General features: G+C 33.7%; 1 long non-coding RNA gene across 2 annotated transcripts; it reads right to left on the bottom strand.

Annotated features, from left to right (window-relative positions):
- Window positions 1-691: 691 nt before the first annotated feature.
- LOC127862801 (uncharacterized) lies at window positions 692-7,939 on the bottom strand. Of its 2 annotated transcripts, none has more exons than XR_008040804.1 (3): window positions 7,478-7,939; window positions 5,551-5,739; window positions 692-872 (listed from the first exon to the last, which is right to left on the bottom strand). It is a non-coding gene; the product is annotated as an uncharacterized LOC127862801 (long non-coding RNA). The 2 variants fall into 2 exon arrangements; XR_008040803.1 differs by lacking the exon at window positions 692-872 and adding an exon at window positions 4,725-5,133.

Here is a 7,939-nt window from a genome sequence, read left to right as displayed (position 1 = left end):
TGAGTCTTTAACATTCAATGTTTAGTTCCAATATAGCGGGATAATCCGAATGTGCAATATACCAAAATCGCAACAAACAGTCCAATAAGTGATACCCATCCTGTCTAGTGTAATTGGGTGTAATTGTAATAAAAACAACGAGGTGCTATGCATGACAGTTTGACCCTACTTCAATTAAGCTAAAATCAACGAGGTGCTATGCATGACAGTTTGACCCTACTCCAATTAAGCCGCGACAATTGACAAGTAACAAACTGCGCATGGATACATGCTTAAAAAAACATCGCAACAAACAGTAAAAGTGGTTCGGTAGATAGTGTACTTTAACCCGTACTTTCAGTCAACTGGATAACCTCCCCTGCGTTAATGTTTTCCATTGAAATTAATATAATGAGTATTGTTGTCGTAATGTTCTAGATTTTATACTCTTTAAACGATGAATTTTATTTCGTTGTTTGCTATTGTCTTATTTAATAAAACTGTTATTGTTATGTTTTAGATTTCATGTCATATCAGATGTTTTATGTCTTGAATAAAAGTATCAAGAGTTTTTGTTAGTACTATTTACTGACAATAGTAAAGATGGAATGATAGATCGTTTTAGGTGTCCTGCTTTTTGGTCAAATGTCCCGACAATTTTTTATGGAATGTCCCGCTTTGGACCTCAAAAATTATGGCATGTATGGTGAATAGCATACAAAATGAATTATCATTGACAAAGTAAAATAATAAATACTTGATTGAGATGCTTTGCGAATGCCTGTCATGCCTAATAATACATGACAATTTCAATTTTTAAGTGTCTGAAATCAAACTTTCACAAAAAAAATGATTCTATCTCCACAACCAAACAGGAAATTTGTGTGGTCAACCTGAAAATAAAATAAGGATTCCTTTAGAAAAAAAACAAACATCATCAAACATTAATTGCATAACTGCTTTAACCCTTTCAGTGCTGGAACCGAATTTTGAAGGCCTTTACAAACAGTTTGGATCCAGATGAGACGCCACAAAACGTGGTGTCTCATCTGGATCCAAACTGTTTTCTATTCTGATAGTAATCTTTGAAAAAAATAAAGAAAATGCTTATTTTACAAATTCAGCAGACGACATTTTAGCAGACGACAAATTTCCCAGCATGCAAAGGGTTAAAAATAAAAATCCAGATACATAATTTGTATTAAAATTGAAACTTTATAAATATAGTGACATATAGATTTATAACATGTTCAGATAAAACAATTACTTAAATACTCTCAAAAATAAATTGGGCGAGAAAAAAGTATTACCTTTCCGACAAATTAATTAGATGGGTTGATGTGAAGCTGTGCCGGGATGCAGTTGGGGGGGGGGGGGGGGGGGGGGGAATATCTCGAGTTGGTTGAGAGGCAGAGAAAGACTCGGACAAGTGCAACTGACGAGGGTAGAACTGTGCGGCCAAGAATTTTGGTAGATATCATCACCCATGGAATGTGTGGTCGCAACTTTCTGCCATTAAAAGAAAAACATTTCATATTATAATAAAATAAAACAAATCCAACAGGAGATAACATATCAGAATAGAGTGTTTTAATAACATTTTTATGGCACAACTTGAACAAATTACAACTTTAATAGACACAATATTATTAATACAAAATGATAAAAAAATAATTAAGAATTTCTTTTAACTTAAAATATTTTTATTATGGATTATTTTTTTGCTTATTAAAGGGGCCTTTTCACAGATTTTGGCATTTTTTAACTTATTCATTAAATGCTTTATATCGATAAATGTAAACATTGGATCGTAAAAGCTCCAGTAAAAAGTCAAGAATAAAATTTAAAAAAGGAAAAGAACATTGCCCAGACCAGGTTTCGAACCAGTGACCCCTGGAGTCCTGCCAGAGTCCTGAAGTAAAAACGCTTTAGCCTACTGAGCTATTCCGCCGAGTACACAGTTGTATGTTTTTTATACCTTATATAAGCAATCTTCGTAGTTTCACAAAATTTAACGACAAAAACAGAACTCTCCAAATTATTCAATCGTTTCGCGTTGCAACGCTTTATAATTTTAAGGTTTTAAAATCGTCAAAAGATGCATATAATGGCTATATTAGACAATGGTAAATGTTCAGTATTACTGTTTCCTCACAAATATCATAACTAAAACGAAAATTTGCGAATCGGAAACAACTTTTTTCAATTTCGTCAATTTACCAAAGCGTGAAAAGATCCCTTTAAGGGAATAGGTGTTTGTTTTCCTAATTTGAGAAATTTGCGACTCAAATTTTCACAATTTAAATCAGTTCGGGACTCAAATTTTCACAATTTAAAAAAAGTTTGCAACTCATTTTTTCACAATGTTGATCTGTGGGCGACACAATTTTGAACAGTTTTCGACACATGTTTTCAAAAAAGTTGCACAGTGCGCAACTCATTTGTTCACAGTTTTCAACAGTGTATTTTTTTATGAACAGTGCGTGACTCAATTTGTTCACAATTTTGAACAGTGTGCAACTCATTTTTTAAAATTGTGAACAGTGCGCGACTCATTTTTCCACCATGTTGAATAAACAGTGCGCGACTCCTTTTTTTCCAAATTTTTAACAGTGCGCGACTCATTTTTACAAATATTGAACAATGCGCAACTCATGTGTTTTCACAATTTAAAGAGTTTGTGACTTATTTTTTTGTAATTTTGAATGAACAGTGCCCCACAAAATTGTCCCCCATTTTTGAACAGTGCGCAAATGATTGTTCCAAATTTTGTACAGCGTGTGACATGATTTTTTTCACAATTTTAAACAGTGCGCAACTCATTTTTCCACAATTTTAAATGAACAGTTCATGACTTATTTTTTTGCAAAAATTTGACAATGAGCAACTCATTTTACAAATTTTGTACAGCGCTTGACTCATTTTTTCAAAATTTTATTTATGAAAAGTGTGCGGCACATTTTTCCACAATTTTGAAATCATAATGAACAGTGGGCAACTAATGTTTCCCACAATTTTGAACAGTGCGCGACTTATTTTTTCAAATTTTGGTACAGTGCGTGTCTCATTTTTTCACAATTTCGAACAGTGCGCAACTCATTTTTTTCCACAATTTTGAATAAACAATTCGCGACAGTAGAACAACTGGCACTGATCAATGGTTCATCAGCATGAGAATGGGTGTTAAAAAATGGCACAAATAATGAAACATGTGTGTTTAAGCATGCATACATAACAATGAAACTTACCAACCACTCGGCCAGGAAACATATGGTGCAGAAGCTGCGGGATTCAGCATGCTCTCCCACTGATATTATGCAGATCAGTGGTCAAACTGGCAGTCAACTTATGTTGGGATTTCCCAATTGTAAAGATATTAACCTCAGCAATCTCCAAACACAAACATGTTCATTTATTGTCACTCAAACAGCAATTAATCTAGCTAAAGAAACTTCAGCGTACAGTTTATATAGTATTGACAGACCTGTAAAGTCGCGCCAGTCAAAAATCATAAAAAGCGACATTTAAAGTTATGGAAGCCAGAACTACAATTAATCCATCATGTCACCCTGACAGTCTCAAAACACGATGCAAAACCAAAGCATTTACGTTTCGTCTAACACACAGCTGGTAACGTCGCTGAATATTGCACAAAAGCAGCTTCATTATGAAGTTCCAGCGACTCGAAATACACGTTCCCCACCCACTTTGACTTCGCACGAGAAGGCCTGTTTTTGGGGGAAAACTGTGAACATCTCACAACTAAACGTATATTACGGAGATGGACAAGTTGAAAAATAAATCACTCTTATCACTTCCAAATTGCGCACTTCGTTAAAATCCCGTTCCATTTGATTATTGTATTTATTGTTTGAAATTTTCACTCTACACATTCGCTTTGAAAATAGCGGTTGGTGTGTACTCTTGCCAGTCTTGGAAGTACATGTCGAATGTGTTATTGTAAAAAAATTGGTATTGTGTTTTTAGTGCAGAAATTGTTCTTTTAAGTTTCGATTTCTCGCTTCAGTTTTTGTATTATGTGCGTTTAATTTTGATTGATTGTTGCCTACTTTCGAACTATTTTTATGTGTAAATATATATGCATAGACGCTAGCGGATGTAATCAGGTTGCTACTAATTTGCATATTTATCAATGAATTTAGCGGTTGTTTGTTTTTGTTTTTTTTGTGTGAATATTTCCTTATTTACTTTAAAATGTGGCATAATAAATAGAATATATGGTTGGTGACTTTTGATATCATGTGATATAAGACTCGTCCGATATGGCGTGTGAAAAGGCTCGGCAAGCCTCGCCTTTTCCTACGCCATATCAGACTCGTCTTTTATTATGCCACGACAGCGCATTTACGTTGGAGACGCTGACATGATATTTTAAAGTGTTATCGGATACCCATCCGATAACAGTTTTAAGCTCCGCCCATCAATATCCGTTTTAAAACTCCGCCCATATTTGGTTTACTCAATGATTTTTTTAGCGTTCTATGTTTTAGCCCCGCCCATTCTGAGAACTACTTTTTTGTAGGCGTGGTATGTCGCTTCTTTGATTTAAATGGAAACAAACAGTGATTCATATTTTATTCAGAAGTTAGAACATTAATAAACAATAAGTTTTTTTTTAAACAAAACTAACACTTTATTAAGTATATATCTATAGGGAAATATAAATTAAATGAGCATTAATCAATGGAAAAAAATTAAACAAATACAAAGGTGCACCGCTACCATTCATAAGCTGCAATTTAAAACAGTAACGATAAACATTTATCACGTAACACAAATATACTTAACACGTTTTAAATAAAATATGACAGATTTGATCAGTTAAAGAAGAATTTATGACAAATATTCACTAAACATCTGGTCTAAGATTATATAAAAAAAATTAACTAATTCTTTACAAATGCTTTCCTTTTTAGTGTCATTCATATAAAAAGCAAGGCAAACAGGTGAATAGCATACAAAATGAATTATCATTGACAAAGTAAAATAATAAATACTTGATTGAGATGCTTTGCGAATGCCTGTCATGCCTAATAATACATGACAATTTCAATTTTTAAGTGTCTGAAATCAAACTTTCACAAAAAAAATGATTCTATCTCCACAACCAAACAGGAAATTTGTGTGGTCAACCTGAAAATAAAATAAGGATTCCTTTAGAAAAAAAACAAACATCATCAAACATTAATTGCATAACTGCTTTAACCCTTTCAGTGCTGGAACCGAATTTTGAAGGCCTTTACAAACAGTTTGGATCCAGATGAGACGCCACAAAACGTGGTGTCTCATCTGGATCCAAACTGTTTTCTATTCTGATAGTAATCTTTGAAAAAAATAAAGAAAATGCTTATTTTACAAATTCAGCAGACGACATTTTAGCAGACGACAAATTTCCCAGCATGCAAAGGGTTAAAAATAAAAATCCAGATACATAATTTGTATTAAAATTGAAACTTTATAAATATAGTGACATATAGATTTATAACATGTTCAGATAAAACAATTACTTAAATACTCTCAAAAATAAATTGGGCGAGAAAAAAGTATTACCTTTCCGACAAATTAATTAGATGGGTTGATGTGAAGCTGTGCCGGGATGCAGTTGGGGGGGGGGGGGAATATCTCGAGTTGGTTGAGAGGCAGAGAAAGACTCGGACAAGTGCAACTGACGAGGGTAGAACTGTGCGGCCAAGAATTTTGGTAGATATCATCACCCATGGAATGTGTGGTCGCAACTTTCTGCCATTAAAAGAAAAACATTTCATATTATAATAAAATAAAACAAATCCAACAGGAGATAACATATCAGAATAGAGTGTTTTAATAACATTTTTATGGCACAACTTGAACAAATTACAACTTTAATAGACACAATATTATTAATACAAAATGATAAAAAAATAATTAAGAATTTCTTTTAACTTAAAATATTTTTATTATGGATTATTTTTTTGCTTATTAAAGGGGCCTTTTCACAGATTTTGGCATTTTTTAACTTATTCATTAAATGCTTTATATCGATAAATGTAAACATTGGATCGTAAAAGCTCCAGTAAAAAGTCAAGAATAAAATTTAAAAAAGGAAAAGAACATTGCCCAGACCAGGTTTCGAACCAGTGACCCCTGGAGTCCTGCCAGAGTCCTGAAGTAAAAACGCTTTAGCCTACTGAGCTATTCCGCCGAGTACACAGTTGTATGTTTTTTATACCTTATATAAGCAATCTTCGTAGTTTCACAAAATTTAACGACAAAAACAGAACTCTCCAAATTATTCAATCGTTTCGCGTTGCAACGCTTTATAATTTTAAGGTTTTAAAATCGTCAAAAGATGCATATAATGGCTATATTAGACAATGGTAAATGTTCAGTATTACTGTTTCCTCACAAATATCATAACTAAAACGAAAATTTGCGAATCGGAAACAACTTTTTTCAATTTCGTCAATTTACCAAAGCGTGAAAAGATCCCTTTAAGGGAATAGGTGTTTGTTTTCCTAATTTGAGAAATTTGCGACTCAAATTTTCACAATTTAAATCAGTTCGGGACTCAAATTTTCACAATTTAAAAAAGTTTGCAACTCATTTTTTCACAATGTTGATCTGTGGGCGACACAATTTTGAACAGTTTTCGACACATGTTTTCAAAAAAGTTGCACAGTGCGCAACTCATTTGTTCACAGTTTTCAACAGTGTATTTTTTTATGAACAGTGCGTGACTCAATTTGTTCACAATTTTGAACAGTGTGCAACTCATTTTTTAAAATTGTGAACAGTGCGCGACTCATTTTTCCACCATGTTGAATAAACAGTGCGCGACTCCTTTTTTTCCAAATTTTTAACAGTGCGCGACTCATTTTTACAAATATTGAACAATGCGCAACTCATGTGTTTTCACAATTTAAAGAGTTTGTGACTTATTTTTTTGTAATTTTGAATGAACAGTGCCCCACAAAATTGTCCCCCATTTTTGAACAGTGCGCAAATGATTGTTCCAAATTTTGTACAGCGTGTGACATGATTTTTTTCACAATTTTAAACAGTGCGCAACTCATTTTTCCACAATTTTAAATGAACAGTTCATGACTTATTTTTTTGCAAAAATTTGACAATGAGCAACTCATTTTACAAATTTTGTACAGCGCTTGACTCATTTTTTCAAAATTGTATTTATGAAAAGTGTGCGGCACATTTTTCCACAATTTTGAAATCATAATGAACAGTGGGCAACTAATGTTTCCCACAATTTTGAACAGTGCGCGACTTATTTTTTCAAATTTTGGTACAGTGCGTGTCTCATTTTTTCACAATTTCGAACAGTGCGCAACTCATTTTTTTCCACAATTTTGAATAAACAATTCGCGACAGTAGAACAACTGGCACTGATCAATGGTTCATCAGCATGAGAATGGGTGTTAAAAAATGGCACAAATAATGAAACATGTGTGTTTAAGCATGCATACATAACAATGAAACTTACCAACCACTCGGCCAGGAAACATATGGTGCAGAAGCTGCGGGATTCAGCATGCTCTCCCACTGATATTATGCAGATCAGTGGTCAAACTGGCAGTCAACTTATGTTGGGATTTCCCAATTGTAAAGATATTAACCTCAGCAATCTCCAAACACAAACATGTTCATTTATTGTCACTCAAACAGCAATTAATCTAGCTAAAGAAACTTCAGCGTACAGTTTATATAGTATTGACAGACCTGTAAAGTCGCGCCAGTCAAAAATCATAAAAAGCGACATTTAAAGTTATGGAAGCCAGAACTACAATTAATCCATCATGTCACCCTGACAGTCTCAAAACACGATGCAAAACCAAAGCATTTACGTTTCGTCTAACACACAGCTGGTAACGTCGCTGAATATTGCACAAAAGCAGCTTCATTATGAAGTTCCAGCGACTCGAAATACACGTTCCCCACCCACTTT

Source organism: Dreissena polymorpha, chromosome 16 (assembly GCF_020536995.1).
Source record: "Dreissena polymorpha isolate Duluth1 chromosome 16, UMN_Dpol_1.0, whole genome shotgun sequence".
Classification (NCBI taxonomy): domain Eukaryota; kingdom Metazoa; phylum Mollusca; class Bivalvia; order Myida; family Dreissenidae; genus Dreissena; species Dreissena polymorpha.
This window is presented reverse-complemented; position numbering and strand designations above follow the sequence as displayed.